The 18,631-nt window shown below is 36.8% G+C and overlaps 2 long non-coding RNA genes across 2 annotated transcripts; both read left to right on the top strand.

Annotated features, from left to right (window-relative positions):
• The first annotated feature begins 14,439 nt into the window (after positions 1–14,439).
• LOC113055988 (uncharacterized) lies at positions 14,440–16,302 on the top strand. Its single transcript, XR_003277637.1, has 3 exons — positions 14,440–14,544; positions 14,972–15,046; positions 16,195–16,302. It is a non-coding gene; the product is annotated as an uncharacterized LOC113055988 (long non-coding RNA).
• Positions 16,303–16,572: 270 nt separating this feature from the next.
• On the top strand, positions 16,573–18,174 carry LOC113055998 (uncharacterized). Its single transcript, XR_003277639.1, has 4 exons — positions 16,573–16,601; positions 16,905–17,000; positions 17,361–17,441; positions 18,036–18,174. It is a non-coding gene; the product is annotated as an uncharacterized LOC113055998 (long non-coding RNA).
• The last annotated feature ends 457 nt before the right edge of the window (positions 18,175–18,631 follow it).

Here is an 18,631-nt window from a genome sequence, read left to right as displayed (position 1 = left end):
GCAACCACTCCGGTTTGTGACACCAGAATCGGAGCAAGTACTGGCTGACCTGTTGCCATCTCTGGAAACTCAGGAACAAGTAGACGACTACATAGCTGGAAGAAGTAATGAGGATACTGACCTGGGAGTGGAGCCGGTTGCACAGCCAATGAATGGGGAAGACATCACCCTGCGGAGGTCAGCACGGGCAGTAAAGCCAAAGGAGATGTTCACATATAATCAGATGGGACAACCCACATACCTACCTTTGAGACCAGGAGTGAATGCAATGCACACCTGTGTACTGTACCCTATTCATACTTACCCTGTCATACCTGATGCCTCTCACTATCCTTCTCCACTTGTGTGGGCATATTAGACTTAAGAAAGGACAAATGAGGCAGGACTGTTGACATTCAAATACCTCCCTGTCCTTTGATCAGACTGATAGCTCATTTCTCTTATCTTCAGAAAAAAAAAAAAACGTTCTTCTATTCTGTTGGGTTAGTTCTGGATGCCCGGAGGCATCTCTTAAAGCTGGGGAGAGTGTAAAGGGTGTTAAAATGTTTATTCAATAATTAATTGAAAACTGATACCTCCCTATATTTTTTTTTAATGTGAACACCAATAGTTCAGAATCAGTTCACCGCCACGCCAACGGATGGCGCTTGAGCGCTCCTGTGAAGCACACCATAGAGACTAGTTTTTTCCCGGGTGCGATCTCAGAAGTAAACTGACGCACCAAAGGAACGACACTCATTTTTTCTGTCTCTTTATTTATTCACAGGTAAAATAATATGCACTTTAAACATTCTTCTGATTGTTCACACGACTATAGGAAGGTTTAGGAACGTGATTGTGAAGTGTTTTGAGTAACTTTGTCATGCTCTAATGTGTTTTATGCAAATTGAATTAACTCAAGGGTCTTAAATGCAAACGATTTATTGTTTAGTAAATGCATTCAAAAGTATTGTTATACAGCATTGTGGTGATGTTTGAGTGTATCGGCAGTGCAAGGGTGCTTGTTATTTTTGTGTTTTAATTGAGTAGTTGAGTATATCTGTTGCATTAACAATTCAATCGCCATTTTGAGTGCTTTGGCGCACACGCTTAATGAATGACACGAGTCAATCTGGGTGAAGTGGTGTATGTAAAATGGTGTTGGGTTTTAGTTTATACATTTTGTGTGTTTAAGTGACACATTTGTCATCTTTCTAGTAATGAGTGACATTTATGTGAATCTTTATTGATTTATTTTGTACACACTCTTCTTTCCACATAATATGTAAATTATATATTGCTCTTATGTGAAACAGGCTATGGAATGCAAGTGTGTATGTATTCATATATCTTATGTGTACACCAGAAGTTAATGTGCAGATGAAGTTATTTTTGTATGTAACTAAAGAAGTGTTTACAATTACTAAAGTTTTAAGATCTCAGAAGTAAACTGACGCACCAAAGGAACGACACTCATTTTGTCTGTCTCTTTATTTATTCACAGTGTTTTCACAGATACACAGTGCTTCACTGCCTGTGTGTCCTTTGCTGCCAGCCCAGATATCCCCTAGGTCTGAGGCCGGTAACACAGACATGATAAATATATCTATAGAGGGTGAGATGTTTAAATGAACCAATTCAAATAGAAAACATATTTTCAGATTATCTCATCCGTATAAAACATACAGACGGAGAACACGAGTCACAGTGTTGCCGACTTCATTTCTTAAACTGAAAACAGAAAGCCCTAGTCTATCAACACATTATTAAAATCTTAATGCAGTTTACTTGCTGTTTATCCATAACACATTCATAATTATTATATTTGCCGGCGATATTTGCGCTTGAGTGCTTATTAGGCAACTAAATGTTCATTATTATGATTTATATAGTTTATTAATAAAAGTGTGACTAATAGTTGACTAATGCTTAAAATGAACAACTACTAGTCGTCCAGAAAAATCTTCAGTCGAGGTCAGCACTAATGTATATTGACTAATTGTTTATCAGAAGCATATAAGAGGCTGACCATTAGCTGAATATTTAGTCTACTTGATCAACTAGTGACACTTGCCTGCATTTTAAAATCTTTATTTGAATGTGGCAATTAACATTTTTATTTTAAAACCTTTATTTGAATATGGCAACATGATATTGCTCTCTAAAATATTTCCACGAATAAATCTCTGACAGAGACTATCAGCCAATCACTGACATCATCTATAGCAACGAGGTTAACCCCGCCCCCTTACTCTGAGCCAAAGAATTCTCTCTGTTCCTTAATAAAAGTTGGTCTCAGCAACTTTGTTAATTGCTTTTAAGAGAAAAGTGTTAGTTAAAAACTTTTACTGCTATTTAGTAGAACTTTTAGTGGTAAGATAAAATGTTTTGTGAATATGGGCCCAGGTTAGTATTGTATTTAATGTAAATTATATTTAAAAAATTGATCTGTAATATAAGGAGAATGTTTAGTTATTAAACTTGATAATTTTCTTAATGTTTTTCTGCTAATATAATTTATTATTTATTTTATTTTATTTTTATTTTTTATGTAAAAGGGTGCTACAATAAAAACCTGTTAATTGATGCATTTTTAGCTCCTATATAGAAAAATAGAAAATAGTATAGAAAATTTAAAAGTAGAATAATTTATATGATTAATATGAATAGAAAATTTAGGAAATACACTCTGTATTCAAAATAAGGTGACATCATGATAACACACTGACTGGCTGATGACATCACAAAAACACACATGCTGCGTCCAAATATGTCTATCTGTACTATATAGTAGGCAAAAACAGTATGCAAAATGTACCTAGATGACCTTCTATTTCAAGATCCTGAACTGCATATTCATATTCATATTCATTTTATTATCCCATGAGGCCACAGGGAAGGATTTGTGAATGACAGTGACTGGCATGAATGTAATGTGTCCAAATTTCATTCATACTACACATATATAGCATAACATACTTTTAAGAAGTCACAAGTAAGTGTCAAATTAAAAGTATTAATATATAACTTATGTTTACACATCTACTGTTGAATGGCTTTTTTAGGATATGTCTGATGAAACTTCAGCTAGTGAGCACAAACATACAAAATGTTTTAATGTTATTTTTATTCTTGTGGTGTGAAACAAGACCCAAAAATAATTTTTGAGAGATACATTTTTTGTTTTTGCTATAAATATAAACATTTGCCCTGATTTGTCTTAGACTAAGCAAGGATTAGGCCATAGTTCAATTAGGACACTTTTGGTATTTTTAAATATGCCTTAAAAAAACACATTACTGGTGTGTATCTTTGAGACAAAATAAGGGCACTGACATATTTTAAGATCAATCGGTGAATTTTTTTTTTCAGTTGAAACAGCTCACCAGAGACAGTTTGCTTCCCTCACATTTGTCACGGGGCGGGTCACCGGTGTCTCAACAAGAGCAAAAAGTGATATTGTTATTATTTTAACTTAACATAAGGAAGTAAAATAAGTTACAAGAATAATTGTTGAGCATCAAACAATTTTGAAAAGTTACAGATCAGGGGAGTGTTTCCCAAAAGCATTAACTAACCTAACTATGGTCGCAAGTTCTGATGAATATTAGTAACAACGGAAGTTGTATTTGGGAAACGCTCCCTGGAACAATGTAAAATAGTTCATAATTTATTTTATAAAACATTTCAAGCAAACATTTTTTAAATGATATATACTGTGTTATTTGCAATTGATAGTCTTACTATTTAAAATGCTCGACGATGACACATCAGAGATCTTGAAATTCAGTTTCAAAGAAGAATTGCATTCTGTTTTTGCCAGCCACATGCATTTATTATGTGTGACATCACAGAGGCGCCATTTTGGAAAAAATGAAATGTTTTTTTTTTTTTTTTTTTTTATAAACCTTTATCAAACAACAAGGCGTTACAGAATGTAAAATAACAGAGCACCAAAAAATGCTATGTAGAACAGTACAGAGTAGCACAAATCTTTTCAACATTTATATACAAATATGAAAAAGGAGAAAGTAAATAAATAAAAAAAAAAACATATAAACTAAAAGAAATAAAATATGTAAATACGAGCACATAAATAGATTAAACATAGTTATTAAAGTACTACTAAAATAAAATCTCTTAACAGCCGGGCTTTAGAAAATTTGCATTTTTCCAATGCACTATTAAACAAAATTAACTAGTTTTTGAAAGCTTCAAAGATGGGAGACATTTTCAAAAACCGACATTTATGAATAAACAATTTTGCCAATAAAAGAAGATTATTATTTCCAAATTCTGTAGACTTATTTGATTTGTTTTCTGTAAAACCATATTTGATAATATCAAAAGTTAGAACTGGAAAAAAAGTTTTACAGGCTAACCAATTCTGGAGAGTTGATCAAAACTATTTGGTGTTAGGGCATGAAAAGAAGAGACGTTCCACCGTTTCAATTTGAGAATGACAGAAAGTACTGTACATGTATTAATACCGATATTGAATCTATTGTGTAGGAAATCATTTGAAGGATAAATGTCATTCAGTAATTTAAAGTGAATTTCCTTAACTTTCGGTGAGACTGGAAAAGAGAGATAACTAGTTCTTATCTTTGAAATGGTTTTCGGAGTGAAATTCTTGAGAAGAAAATTGCTCTTTAGTTGAGCTGGAAAGTAAGTAGCTGTAAGGAGAGACCTTAACAATTTGTTATTAAATTTTTTGTCAACAAATTGGACACCATCAAAAGACAGACTAGGTACTTGTACTACAGGTGATATATACAGTAATGTCCCTTTAATTAACTGAATTAGTGCTGAAAAAAAAAAAGAAATGTAGAGAACGTATACTTTCGAAATAAGTAAAAAAAAAAAAAAAAAGATACTTACCCCACACACCTAGAGGAAAGACAACAATAGTCTGGTGCTGAGAAGCCCCCCAAAAATAAATAAAATTAAATAATAATAATAATAATAATAAATCACTTACAGGTATGCTTACAAATGTTTACAAATTTCTATTTTTGGCTGATGAAGTATCTGTGATGGCAGATATTGATAATTTAGATATTAACAATGTTTTTACATGCACCAATCCACCCCCAGTGCTCTGATCCAATGGCATAAAGGCATCGTCAGCTTGACAGTACTCTAGCCCAATGATTTTGGGAGATCAAGTGAGGGCGACAGTCCTATTTCAGGTTGGCCGTGCCACTTTATAGCTGTGTCTCATTTAGTAGGCTGCGTCCTCTGGATGCCACATCTAAGGATGTGCATATGGAGTCAAGTCAAGTCAATATATAGCGCTTTAAATAATAATAAATAAAATACATTGCGTCAAAGCAACTGAACAACATTCATTAGGAAAACAGTGTGTCAATAGTGCAAAATGATAGTTAAAGGCAGTTCATCGTTTAATTCAGTGATGTTAAATAATGTCTGTGCATTTATTTGCAATCAAGTCAATGATATTGCTGTAGATGAAGTGACCCCAACTAAGCAAGCCAGAGGCGACAGCGGCAAGGAACCGAAACTCCATCGGTGACAGAATGGAGAAAAAAAACCTTGGGAGAAACCAGGCTCAGTCGGGGGGCCAGTTCTCCTCTGACCAGACGAAACCAGTAGTTCAATTCCAGGCTGCAGCAAAGTCAGATTGTGCAGAAGAATCATCTGTTTCCTGTGGTCTTGTCCTGGTGCTCCTCTGAGACAAGGTCTTTACAGGGGATCTGTATCTGGGGCTGTAGTTGTCCTGGTCTCCACTGTCTTTCAGGGCAGTAGAGGTCCTTTCTAGGTGCTGATCCACCATCTGGTCTGGATACGTACTGGATCCGGGTGACTGCAGTGACCCTCTGATCTGGATACAGACTAGATCTGGTGGCTACGGTGACCTCGGAATAAGAGAGAAACAGACTAATATTAGCGTAGATGCCATTCTTATAATGATGTAGCAAGTACATCAGGTGTTATGGAGTATGTTATGTGTAAGCCAGGTTAAAGAGATGGGTCTTTAATCTAGATTTAAACTGCAAGAGTGTGTCTGTGTCCCGAACAATGTTAGGTAGGTTATTCCAGAGTTTAGGCGCCAAATAGGAAAAGGACCTGCCGCCCGCAGTTGATTTTGATATTCTAGGTATTATCAAATTGCCTGAGTTTTGAGAACGTAGCGGACATAGAGGATTATAATGTTAAAGGAGCTCATTCAAATACTGAGGTGCTAAACCATTCAGGGCTTTATAAGTAATAAGCAATATTTTAAAATCTATACCATGTTGAATAGGGACCCAGTGCAGTGTTGACAGGACCGGGCTAATATGGTCATACTTCCTGGTTCTAGTAAGAACTCTTGCTGCTGCATTTTGGACTAGCTGTAGTTTGTTTACTAAGCGTGCAGAACAACCACCCAATAAAGCATTACAATAATCTAACCTTGAGGTCATAAATGCATGGATTAACATTTCTGCATTTGACATTGAGAGCATAGGCCGTAATTTAGATATATTTTTGAGATGGAAAAATGCAGTTTTACAAATGCTAGAAACGTGGCTTTCTAAGGAAAGATAGCGGTCAAATAGCACACCTAGGTTCTTAACTGATGACGAAGAATTGACAGAGCAACCATCAAGTCTTAGACAGTGTTCTAGGTTATTACAAGCAGAGTTTTTAGGTCCTATAATTAACACCTCTGTTTTTTCAGAATTTAACAGTAAGAAATTACTCATAATCCAGTTTTTGATATCGACTATGCATTCCATTACTTTTTCAAATTGGTGTGTTTCACCGGGCCACAAAGAAATATAGAGCTGAGTATCATCAGCATAACAGTGAAAGCTAACACCATGTTTCCTGATGATATCTCCCAAGGGTAACATATAAAGCGTGAAGAGTAGCGGCCCCAGTACTGAGCCTTGAGTTACTCCATACTGCACTTGTGAACGGTATGATACATCTTCATTCACTGCTACGAATTGATGGCGATCATATAAGTACGATTTAAACCATGCTAATTCACTTCCATTAATGCCAACAAGTGTCCTCAACCCGGAATTAATCAAGATGGCCTTCACAGGGGGTGGAAAAGGAAACAAGAAGTATCATGTTGCTATATCAACACATTTATATAGTTGTTGAATAGTTAAATGTACAATCCCAAAGGGTTAAACGAATTAATAATTTCTCACCTTGCTAGCAAAATATCAACATTTTAAAATCACGAAACACTTGTAATCCTGTTTACCACATCTACCAACTGAGGTTTGTTGGAAACTCAGAAGCGAAGGAGTATCTTCAGCAGGACTCTTTTCCCCAGCCCTGATCCAATCAGCATAAAAGTGTCATTCAAATGCATAGGTGCTAATCCAGTCAGCCTGACAGTATCGCCCATACCTTCACATTATCATGAGAGCATTCCTCTTTAACTTGGGACCCTGTCCAATAGTCAGGAAGTGCATGAAGACAAAAGGTTAATGTCTCAGACACCTGGGCTGCTTGACTTGATCTTCTTAGAATGTCATCATCTTTACCTCAAAAAGTAATACACAATATACAGAACCTTAGCTTTTCATGTGATGCTATGTCAGAACATAGGATCAGCAAATTTTAAACATATTCTTAAATTTGTAATCCTACAGGTTATACTACTTAAATAAGAAGAACTTGAAAATACTTATATTTGAACACCACATGGTCAGTTGAGTGTAACATTACATCTGCCAGCGCCACCATTTTGTTTTGCAAATAAACGGTGGTTGTTAACGGCGACGGAAATAATTGTGGGTTATCTGTAGCAGCAAAGGAAACACCTCATGCAACCTCCAAATTCCTTTGAAAGAAGGTCACATTTGAAGCGTCCTACTCACTTTTCTGAAATGAGACAGCCTTGAGGACGTATGCAAGACTCAGCTTTTATCACAGTTCTGCTAAATTGTAGTGCCAGTACGTGGGCTCAAAATTCCAGATTTTCATTGTGGCTTTTGGACATGAATATCTTGAATCTTTAAATGTATTGTATTTGCCCCTATATACAGTACACTGTTCTTGGTCAGTGTCTCTAAATAATAGTTATTTACACTAAAAAGTTTCTGGTCTTTGTACTCATAGGTATGCATATATGTTTGTACAACCCTCCCAGCATCGTATAATTATTAATCTTATTTAAAAAAAAATAGTGAAGTAGACTACAACATAAAAAGCCGTCCATTTTCATGGTGGTGCAGTTTTATTTGCTTGTCATGTGTTGTAATATTTTCATATTTTACCTTACTTATCCAGCTGCTTTTATGCTTTATAAACAAAACATTTGGCATGCCAGCTAGGCTTACAAAAAGGTTTTATAGGCCTTAATGTTTGTAAAATATCGACGTCTAAATTTTTGAGCTGGATAACCAAACGCAGAACATAAACAAGAGGAGCTTTCGCAGTTTCTATTTGCTAAACATGATTAGAGTTTAACTCTGAGACTCAACTCTTACAGAATGTGATTTTTCAACGGTACTTCCAGCGCTTGTCCTTATTAGTACAACAAATCAAGTTTTGACCCGCGTAATTCAAAAAAAGCGAAAGTGAAAGTGTTTCTTTAGTTGTCTTAGACAGGTTGTCTTCTGTGTGCTCATTTAATGATAATTTATGATCTTATGTTAGTTTTTCTAATTTTAATACATCATGTTATTATTTTATGAGTTTTTTTTTTTCTTCATGTTATTGTACGAAAATAGATTAGCTTCCTGGAATTTTTTTTTTTTTTTTTTTTTTTTTCTGATAGGGTTCATTGTGCACGGTCCCTCTGGACCTCTGTTTGCTCCTCTGGGATCTTCAGTGGTTTTGCCCTGTTATGTTGATGAACTCTTTCTAATGGAGGATCTGGAGGTGGAATGGAGAAGAACAGACTCAGAGACTCTGGTTCATCTGTATCAAGATGGTGAGAGTCGACCAGAGTCTCAGGAGCAGGATTATCATGATAGAGCTCATTTCTTTACTGATCAGATTCAATATGGAAACTTCTCTCTCCGTCTGGACAATCTGAGAGCTGAAGATGAGGGAAGATACACATGTAGAGTTTACAGTCAGCAGGATTCTGGTGAAACTGTGGTTCAGATAAAACATGGTGAGTGAGAGTCACCTGAATTCTGTTGAAAATATAAATGACATAGGATGTATTTTGTGTAATGGATTTAAACCATTTTTATTCTCTCAGAGTGTTTGCTAGTATCAGGATCAGATCGGACTGTATCTGCACATGATGGTGAGGATGTCACTCTGAACTGCTCTATAGACTCTCACATCAAACCAGAACACATTGAAGAGATTTTATGGAGGAAAACAGATGGAGATATTCTGGTTCTGTTCTTCCAAAACAATAAGACTTTACCAGATTCATCAGATGAGCGATACAGAGACAGAGTTGAGTTCTTCACTGCTGAAATCCCCAAAGGAAACTTCTCTCTCAGACTGAAGAGTGTCAGAACTGAGGATAAAGGAGTTTACATGTGTCAAGTGTTTGCTGGAGGACTTTCAGCCAATGCAACTATAGAACTGGACCAACTGGGTGAGTCGACAAACAAAAAAAATTGTAAACTAGCTTTTGACATGTATGAGCAGTATCTGTAATTATCATTATTATTTACTTGCAGTTGGTGTGAATGAAATGTTGTTTTTTTTCTTATAGTTAAAAAAGTTTATATAAAAAAAAAAAAAAAAAAGTAAAGAGCAAATAACTTTTATCATTTAATGTAAGTAGCCGCTGCCCAAATATAATAGTTGTCGGAATTCATTTCAAGAATGAATTGCCTTAATTGCAAACATCCTAATTATTTCTCTATAAAAAACTATGAATAAATATACAAAGTTGATTCATGTTTGTGTTTCACAGGTTTCTCTGCTTGGCACATAGCTGTGTTGATTTTATGTTTTACTGCTACATTTGGAGCTGTGCTTCTGTTCAGCCGTCTGAACTACTATAGATCAAAAAACACTGGTATGTTTGAAAGAGAATAAATCTTATTTTGTGTAATGTAACTAAGCGTATTTCAATGTAATTGTTTTAATAATTTAACTGTGATTTATTCTGCATCTTCTCTGCAGTCACCAGCAGCATAATCTGGAATCTTCAGGTTTCTCTGGTCTTTTGTCCAAACATCTGTCTGTCCTTTGCCTTCATCCTTTGGGGATTTACTGAAGGTGAGTGCAGTAGTTTGGTGCAGGGGTTTTCAACCATGCACCCCCCAAGTTTGTCTAATTTCACTGTATTCATAACGAATTACTTTATTTACATCAACATAATTCAAATATCCATTAAAGCTATTAAAGCAGCAAATTATTTTTCTTTTGCTCTTTTTGATTAAAATTTAAACACGAAATGCACAGATAAATTCTAATGATGTACATCTGATATTTTGTTTACAGTTTACGTTCACTTAAAACAACTGACTGCTTCAGATGTGTACACGGTTCGCATAGAAACACTTTATCACTGATATGTCTTGGGCTTAAATGGTTTAAAATTACTTTAATGTTTAAAAGACTTAAGACACGTGAGAATGAAACATTTTCTTGGCCTGATCATTAAGAGCCAGCACTGCTCTAACTGTCGACTAGTAGTGGGAGTTAGATTGCCCCCTAGTGAACAGCTAAAGATTTGTTAACTCATATTCATAAAATCCTCAAGGGAGTGTCTCTGAAGTAACTGATGCTCGTGCCACCCTTGACAGGTGTTTGACACCCACCTGGGGCCCCACAGTTTGAAAACCCCTGGTTTATTGTTTTTAGTTCTCTTTCAATTGGTTTCTTTCAACGTCACATCGGTGACCTACAAATTGGAATTCTCGCTAGAGAGACCAATCTACTTAGAGTGTAAACTAAACGGTCCGTGCCATTTCTGGCTAGGGCTGGGAAAATAAATTGATGCATCGCGAATTGAGAAATGATTTGGCATTGATTCTGAGATTTTCCGAATGCATCGCAATTCTTTCTTGAATCAATTCTGAGCTTAGTTTTGAACAGCAGATGGCACTGCATGCTTTTTCCGTGCTCTGCTCGTTTCCAAATCCTTACAAACACCTGAACCTAAAATATTCATTCATAATTTTCTAAAAGGTTGACGCGAATTACAAAGGAGTTCACAGTGGGCTATGTTTACATTAATCTTGCATCATAAAAGCATTCTAAGATAAAGTGAAATTTCATGACTCATCTGAACGCACAAGCACTTTTTATCACTCTTCTTCATGAGCATTTGAGTGTGCAGATAAAAACTAGATTAGAGCGCCATCTGCTGTTAAAATCTAATCTCAGAATCAATACCAGAGGAATCGCGATGCATTCTGAAAATCGATCCACGAATCGATTCTGAATCGATTTATCATCCCAGACCTAGCTGTGTCTGGCCGACTTGAGGGATTCCAAAAAAGTTTGGTTCCTTAATGCCCCTGTGTCCCAGACCAGCCTCTACGGCGACACAGTTGAGAACTTCACCCAGCAGTTCTTGGCTGCACAGAAGCAGACAGAGGTGATTCAACACATCTTTCCCCAGCGGGCAGCACCATGCACCACGCACGGAGGAGGGCCGGGTGGAGAGTTGAGGATGGTCCAGACCCTGATGACACTCATCCTCCTCTGTCACCAGCAGGCAGCAGTGGGTGTTGTACGTTGTACTGCATTCCACCTCGCTGCCCCACTGTGGGTATGTCGGTAATCCCGTGGTCCCACTTGTATGGTATCTGGAAGCCTGGCTAACACTGCCCAGCCTGTCTTGCTGGCTCCTTTAGACTATCAGACTCAGCTATGCAGTTCAGTTCTCCTGGCATCCCCCAAAGTTCAGGGGCATCCACCAGTGGAGGCAGCCGACTCTCATGTCTTGCATGCAGAAATCACAGTCCTTCTATAGCCTTTGTGTTGAACCAGTATCCTCCTGTATTCTCACCTCAAATGGGTAGAAGCACAGAGAGGCCTGCTGCCAAACCTTCACCCTGTGGTCAGACCTCACAATTCTTCATGCAGGAGTGCCCCTAGAACAGGTCTCACGGCATGCTGTGGTACACACGGATGCCTCCATCACTGGCTGGGGTGCCACGTACAACGGGACCGGCCCCCAAATGAATTGGCATATCAATTGCCTGGAGTTGTTTGCAGCGTGCCTTGCCTTGAACCATCTCAGAGGATGCTTACAAAGCAGTCACATACTGGTCTGTATGGACAACACTGCTACTATTGTGTACATCAACTGACAAGATGTTCTGCTCTTCCGTATGTCGCAACCCGCCCACCACCTCCTCATAAGTATGACTACTGGCCCACTCAGATCTGGTTCCCAGAGCTGATGCTTCTCGTGACAGCTTCCTCTGAGGAAGAGATGGGGCACCCTTTGGCACCACGTCCAGACCTCTGAAAACTTAATGTCTGGTCCCTGGACTCTGCTCCTGATTACACTGTTCTCCATTAAGAGGGTAGTGGACCTGCGCGCATTTTTGGTCGACAAATTGTGCTTAGAGTTTGTGCCGGCTGACTCCCAGGTAATCCTTACTGTGCGTTCACACCGCTGGCGTCGAGAGCATCAAAGCGGCCGGAAGTCATTCATTTTCAATGTAAGCGCGACTTGGCCGTTGAGAGCATCGAGGAGAGTTGAAATCAAGGCAACTTTATGGTAATGAGCTATGACGCGGTTGGGCAGCAACCAATCGGAACGTAGAAGTCCACCGCTTGAGAGAATTCCAGAGAACGCAGCTCCGACCATTAGTTCCCAAGCACAATGGAGGACAGGTTGATTATTGCTGTTTCGCGTTTGCAATAATCTATGATGTGTCCCAGTTTGCGTACAGGGACATAAAACATAAATTAAAAGTGATACGTGGACCAAGTTGTCTGAGATTGTTCATTTTAAGTAAAGTATCTTAATATTTCGTCCACAACAATATTTAATGAGGTTAACTTATAACGTTACCCTCCTTGTGGTTAGTCTGCACGAGATCAACAAGCTTGTTTGCTTTGCGGCCGCTTTAAATACAAAATAAGCATTCGATCTACGTCAGAGCGTCTGAGCACTCACAAATCTTTCTGCAGTGTCCTGAGCAGAGCGGCAAGAGCGATTTTTGACGCTCTCGACGCCGGCGGTGTGAACGCACAGTTAGGCCCCGACCTGACTATGTGCCCAAGGATCCTAGTACTCCCTTCAGGGATCAGGTGATGAGCCTGAAAGTGCCTCCCACGGAGGAGGCAGACCCAGCCTTTGCTTTGCTTTGTTCCATCTGCACTTTAAGATTGTACGTGGACCAGTTGCAAAGCTTCAGGACCACAGGACCGTTCTTTGTTTGTTATGGAGGCCGGTGGAAGGGGAATGTCTTCTCCAAGTAGAGGATGGCCTAATGGATAGTGGATGCCATCACCCTGGCTTATCAAGAACAAGGTGTGCCTTACCCATTCAGGTTTCAAGTTCACGCTACTAGAAGTGTTGCATCCTCCTGGGCGCTGGCTCTTGGTGCCTCGATGACAGACATTTTTAGAGCTGTGGGCTGGGTGACCCCCAACATGGTCGCTAGGTTCTATAACCTTCGTGTTGAACTGGTTTCCTCCTGTGTTCTCACCTCAAACGGGTAGAAGCACAGAGAGGCCTCGGTTTAGTGTTGGCTTGCTAAAACCACACCAGAGAGTCCGTACTGTAGACCCTGTCATACTGTCCATCCCCTTGGCTGACAGACATGACAGAACGTCCGGTGCCAGGCCCTAACTTGATGATTTTATGAGAACCAGTAGAGGGCAGGGTTCCATATGTAGAGACCTAAGTGGATCCCATATGTGTAAAGTCCATGGTATAGCCTCAGAGCCCGTGTTTCCCAGACAGACTTCTGCCAGAAGAAGAGGGTTACAATCACTCTAATTCTCCATATGCACCTAAACGGTTGTGCAAGTGCTTCCGAAACCTCCTTTGGGAAGGATGGGGCTTCCATAAACATTCCTGTTCCAAGTGGAACGGGTATGTTTTCCCAGTGTTATCCAATCTCACTGAGTGGGTAGTGCTACGATAAGAGTGACTGGCCTTCTTGTTGCGAGCCCAGGCCTACTCCAAAAAGCGGCGCATGGTGGCTCGAACAGGACACTGGAATGCACCTGGATGTAATCATTGCATGCCAATGTGTATTGGGTCATTTAATTTACACTCAAAGTAGTTTGGTCTCTCTAGTGGTGAGATTCCCAATTCATCAGTCACCGACATGATGTCTCTGTTCTGTCCTTCGGGGAACAAGGTTTACAATACGTAACCAAGATATTATATTTGTACAAATGAAATATAATATTAACATAATCTTTAAAAAGTGGTAGAGTTTTTTTTTTTCAATGTTGTAAGATTTTTCTCATCCCCCGATTCACATGTTGGTCTTTTTTGTGTTGTATTATGTTGTATTTTCTATAATGGTGGGACTCTTTGACACTTTCACATAGCACAGTTTTTTGACATTTATTATCTGAAGTCTATAATTAAATATTCTGTTCCAGGATCTCTGCATGAGACTGTCACCTGCTGTGCTCTGTATTTTCTGAGACCTGTAATGTTGATTTGGGCTTTGCGCTATTTAAAGTATCTTCAAGGTATGTGTTTTTTTTTTTTTTTTAAGAAGCTCAGTAAATGCATTTTGTATATTAAGACATTGCATTAGAATATGGTTAGTGATTAATTCTATTGTATTTAAATACATTAAAATGTCTATTACTGAAGCTTGACTTTAAAAAAAAAAAACACAAACTCAGCCACATATTATTTTCTAATTATATTTTTGGCAGCAATGAGTACATAGTAATGCCATGAATTTTGTTAATAAAAATATTCTTAATGCTTCAGTGTTTTACTTTGCGAGTAAAAAAATGCTGTTCTCCAATAACAGATATATTACATAATTTAGTCAATCAGGAAAGAAATACAAAATAAAACAGTACCATGTCAGTTCATGGTACTTTACAGAATATTAATTTTATTAATTTGATTATTAATATTAATATTAACTCTTTCTGTCCAAAGGCAACCTAAAATCATGGATCAGGTTTTTCAGAATAACAAGAGAATTTGCTGTTTTTACAGTCTTTGTATATTCAGGTAGGAAAATGCAAATTTCACACAACAGAGGCCATGTTCATTATTCTGACATTAACAGTAGATATGTTTCCTTCAAAATCAGAATATTGCATAAAACATTTGCCAATAAAGCAATCCCATGTGTTGTCACTTCCTGGGGAACTGGCTCAAGATATCAGTAATTAAGGTTGCTGCAACTGGGGAAGATTGTGTCTCTTTTTTTCCTTACAATATAAATCAATTGTACCTCAGTCATGTTAGTTTGGATGCCCGATGTTTAGGAATGCAGATGTGTGAGACAGTACTGGAAGGTGATCATACCAAATAATTTTGTTGATGGACTTTGGCTCAGGCATTTAAAAATTATTTAACATTTAAGATGGCATGCGATAGGATCAGTGCTGTTTATCCAATTACATGATCTGTTGAGGCAAAGTCACATGACTTTTTTGATGAGCGTTGAGAAATTTGTTCTGTAAATGTGTTGAGATTGTAGTTTATTCACATATTCACACTCATCTGATAAAGGGGGAAAATAGAATCTATGCACATCTATATGTTTATATTCTGTGTTTTTTATTTTATTTTTATTATTATTTCAAAATTCACATAAAAATAGGTGGATGGAAGCATAGCTACCTCTTTATGGACTATTACTTGTTTTGATAACTCCAATAAACCTGTCAAAAATGTATCCATTAAATGTAACCCCACTCTCCAAAATCCTGTAATCATGAAGCCTGAAGTCATGCTGAACAACCCTGATTACTCCAAATCACTAAAAGGCTTACAGCTGCCTAGTAACCCAAGATTACTTTCTTTTTGCTGATTAAAAGTGTGTTTACGCATAACACTTATTTCAGTGTTATCTGTCAGAGGATTATTATTAATATGTTTTTTTTTTTTTTGCATATTGCTTTAGTAGTATAACAGAAAGCATGGGTGTCAATTTTAAATACGACATGTTTGAAATGTTCTTCATTGCAAAATAAGACATGCATTTATAGTTGATACCTTATCTTTCCTCAAATATCATAATAATCTCATTAGATTCAGTAAACCATTGTTTGACACACTCGTCAGTTCATCACATCTTTATACTGTTCTTGCTCAGGACATCATCTATTTTGTGTGATATTTATTTTTATTATTTGTGTCTATTTCTATAGTTCTTTTTATATATGTCTGGAGAAAGAGAGCACATGATACAGACATCAAACCTCGCATGTTTTCTGCAGTTTTATTTGGAATTGTTGTGCTGAGTTGTCTCATCTTGGGTATAGGTAAGAGTCTCTGTATGATTTGATTCCTTATACACTGTTAAAGCTAAATGGTAGGATGAGTAAATATATAAGAGCATAGCTTTATTAGGTTGATAAGTTTATTGCCAGTGGTTTTGTTCAAAGACATCTTTAAATTCTACAATTACAAAAAACGATAATCAAATGCATACAGAAAATGCAAACAGTTTCTTTTAGACCTAACTGTGTTCGGTGTGTTTGTTTTTTAGTTGATGTCTCAAGGTGTCCCAGTCAAGAGAGGCCAAGCGGGGCTTCCCCATGCCACCAAACTCTAGGTGAACACAATCTTTTGCAAAGCACTATTAATTGTAGAAAAAAAAATGTTTAATATAAACTGTGTTAATGAGTTGATAAAGCACATGAAACAAAGGGGAAAATAAATCTGAAATATATTTATTGACTGTTACCACAGTCTGTTACTACTTAGACCAACTACAGAAAACATCATGTCATTATGTGACTAAGCCAAAATTATAACATTAATTTGAGTAATCTGATCCCTGTGTGATAGACTGTATTTGTAATCTTGTAATACATACCATTAATGCTTGCCTTTCTTCTCTCTCCTTTTTGGTTAGGTTGCAGACACAAGCTCTTTATATTTTGTCTGATTATTTCTATCCTCTCTGATTGTCAACTGTTCCAGATCATCATCTTATTTATTCCCTCTGAAGGTAACACCTGAATACTGTTTACCTTCATAATTTATGAAACTGATATGCAAAAAGTGTTTTGTAAACATGCCACATTCATAACTTTTTATTCTGTGTAAAAAAAGAATAAAATAAAATACAATTCAGCCAGTGTCACACCTTGATGTAGAACTTATATGTAATTATATTTTTACATAAATGTACTTTAATTAAGTCATTAAGTATTCCACAAGAAAACCACATCTAGACTTTCTTTTCAGTGTTTTGAACATTTATGCTTAAGAACTTCTGAACAATTCATATGATAAGTTTCAATGACATATTATTGACTGTTGACTTGTTTGAATGGGAAAATAATGGACTGTTATTCTTTTATTTTAGAAATTCTTGTTGTGGTATTTGTTCAACCACTACTGTTTATTTGTATACCACTTTTACCTCATCTGCAAGCAAAATTCAAATGTAAGTACATGCTGAATTCAATTCTTATTGTATTAATATAGTTGTGGAAAGAGTAAATCACATAATGTCCCTGTATGCGTACATTTGTGAGGATTCTATGAATGGAAATACAACCTGTATAATATTTACTTAAGTCAGCAAAAGTTAGCAGTGTTTACCATAAAAAAGGCATATTTTTAAAAATACACAAAGAAACAAAAGAATAAATTGAGCCGCAAAAACATGCCTTGGTTCACCCAAGAATGAAAATGACTCCATGATTTACTCACCCTCAAGTCATCATAAGTGTATATGACAAAGCTTTATAATGGCAGTGATTGGTGGTCCAGATTTTGAATCCCAATAAAGTTCATCCATCCATCATAAACCATAATCTCGTAATCTCCTCTGATAATTGTCATATGCATGTACTCAAGAGAATGTCATTTCAGCTGAATTTTCATTTTTGGGTGAACTATCCCTTTAAGAACATTAATAGGATAAATTTTGATTTCATGCCGACTCTAAACTGATTTGTATCGGACCTGAGTTCAGTTTTTGTATGTGGCATTGTGAAACTTTAATGAATGCTGATGACCATCTTTACATTCACAGTTCTCTGCCATAGATGGATGACATCATTGTGGATAATAACAATAACACTCCTGGATATCATCCTATTGATTTATGTTCTTCTAGCCACTTTGGCAAGAGAGAGAGGTATATGTTGTCTTTACTTTTAGTCATTTTCATGTAAAACTTTCTTAAAAAAAAAAAAACCTTTAATAAAGTTGTAAAGAAAAGTGTTTTTTAGATAGATTTGTTGTGGGACAACTCAGGGCTGTTTCTGTTTAAAACAAGTTTAACAAATAAGCTAGGTTTACTTCAGTTAGTTTGACTTCTTGTCTGTTGATTTGGTTCAAAATAAGTCCGACTAACTGAAAAAAGCCTGGCTTATTTGGTAAACTTGTTTTGTGAAACAGCCCCCTGATGTAAGGAATAATGATTAATTTATATATATTTTCTAGATCCAACAGGAAGTTTTTCAACTTCGTGATAAGTGGTAGCCCGCATAATAGCTAATACTTTGACAGGTCTACCTGAATCCACATAAATGTTTGTTTTTGTTTTTGCAAGACATGTTGAGCTGATCAAAATTTCTTGATTTTAATTAACAGAGTATTTTGAATGGACCTGTGTCATTTTATTTA

This window comes from Carassius auratus, chromosome 3 (assembly GCF_003368295.1).
Source record: "Carassius auratus strain Wakin chromosome 3, ASM336829v1, whole genome shotgun sequence".
NCBI lineage: Eukaryota > Metazoa > Chordata > Actinopteri > Cypriniformes > Cyprinidae > Carassius > Carassius auratus.
Note: the sequence above shows the minus strand (reverse complement) of the source record. Positions and strands in the feature narration are given on the sequence as shown.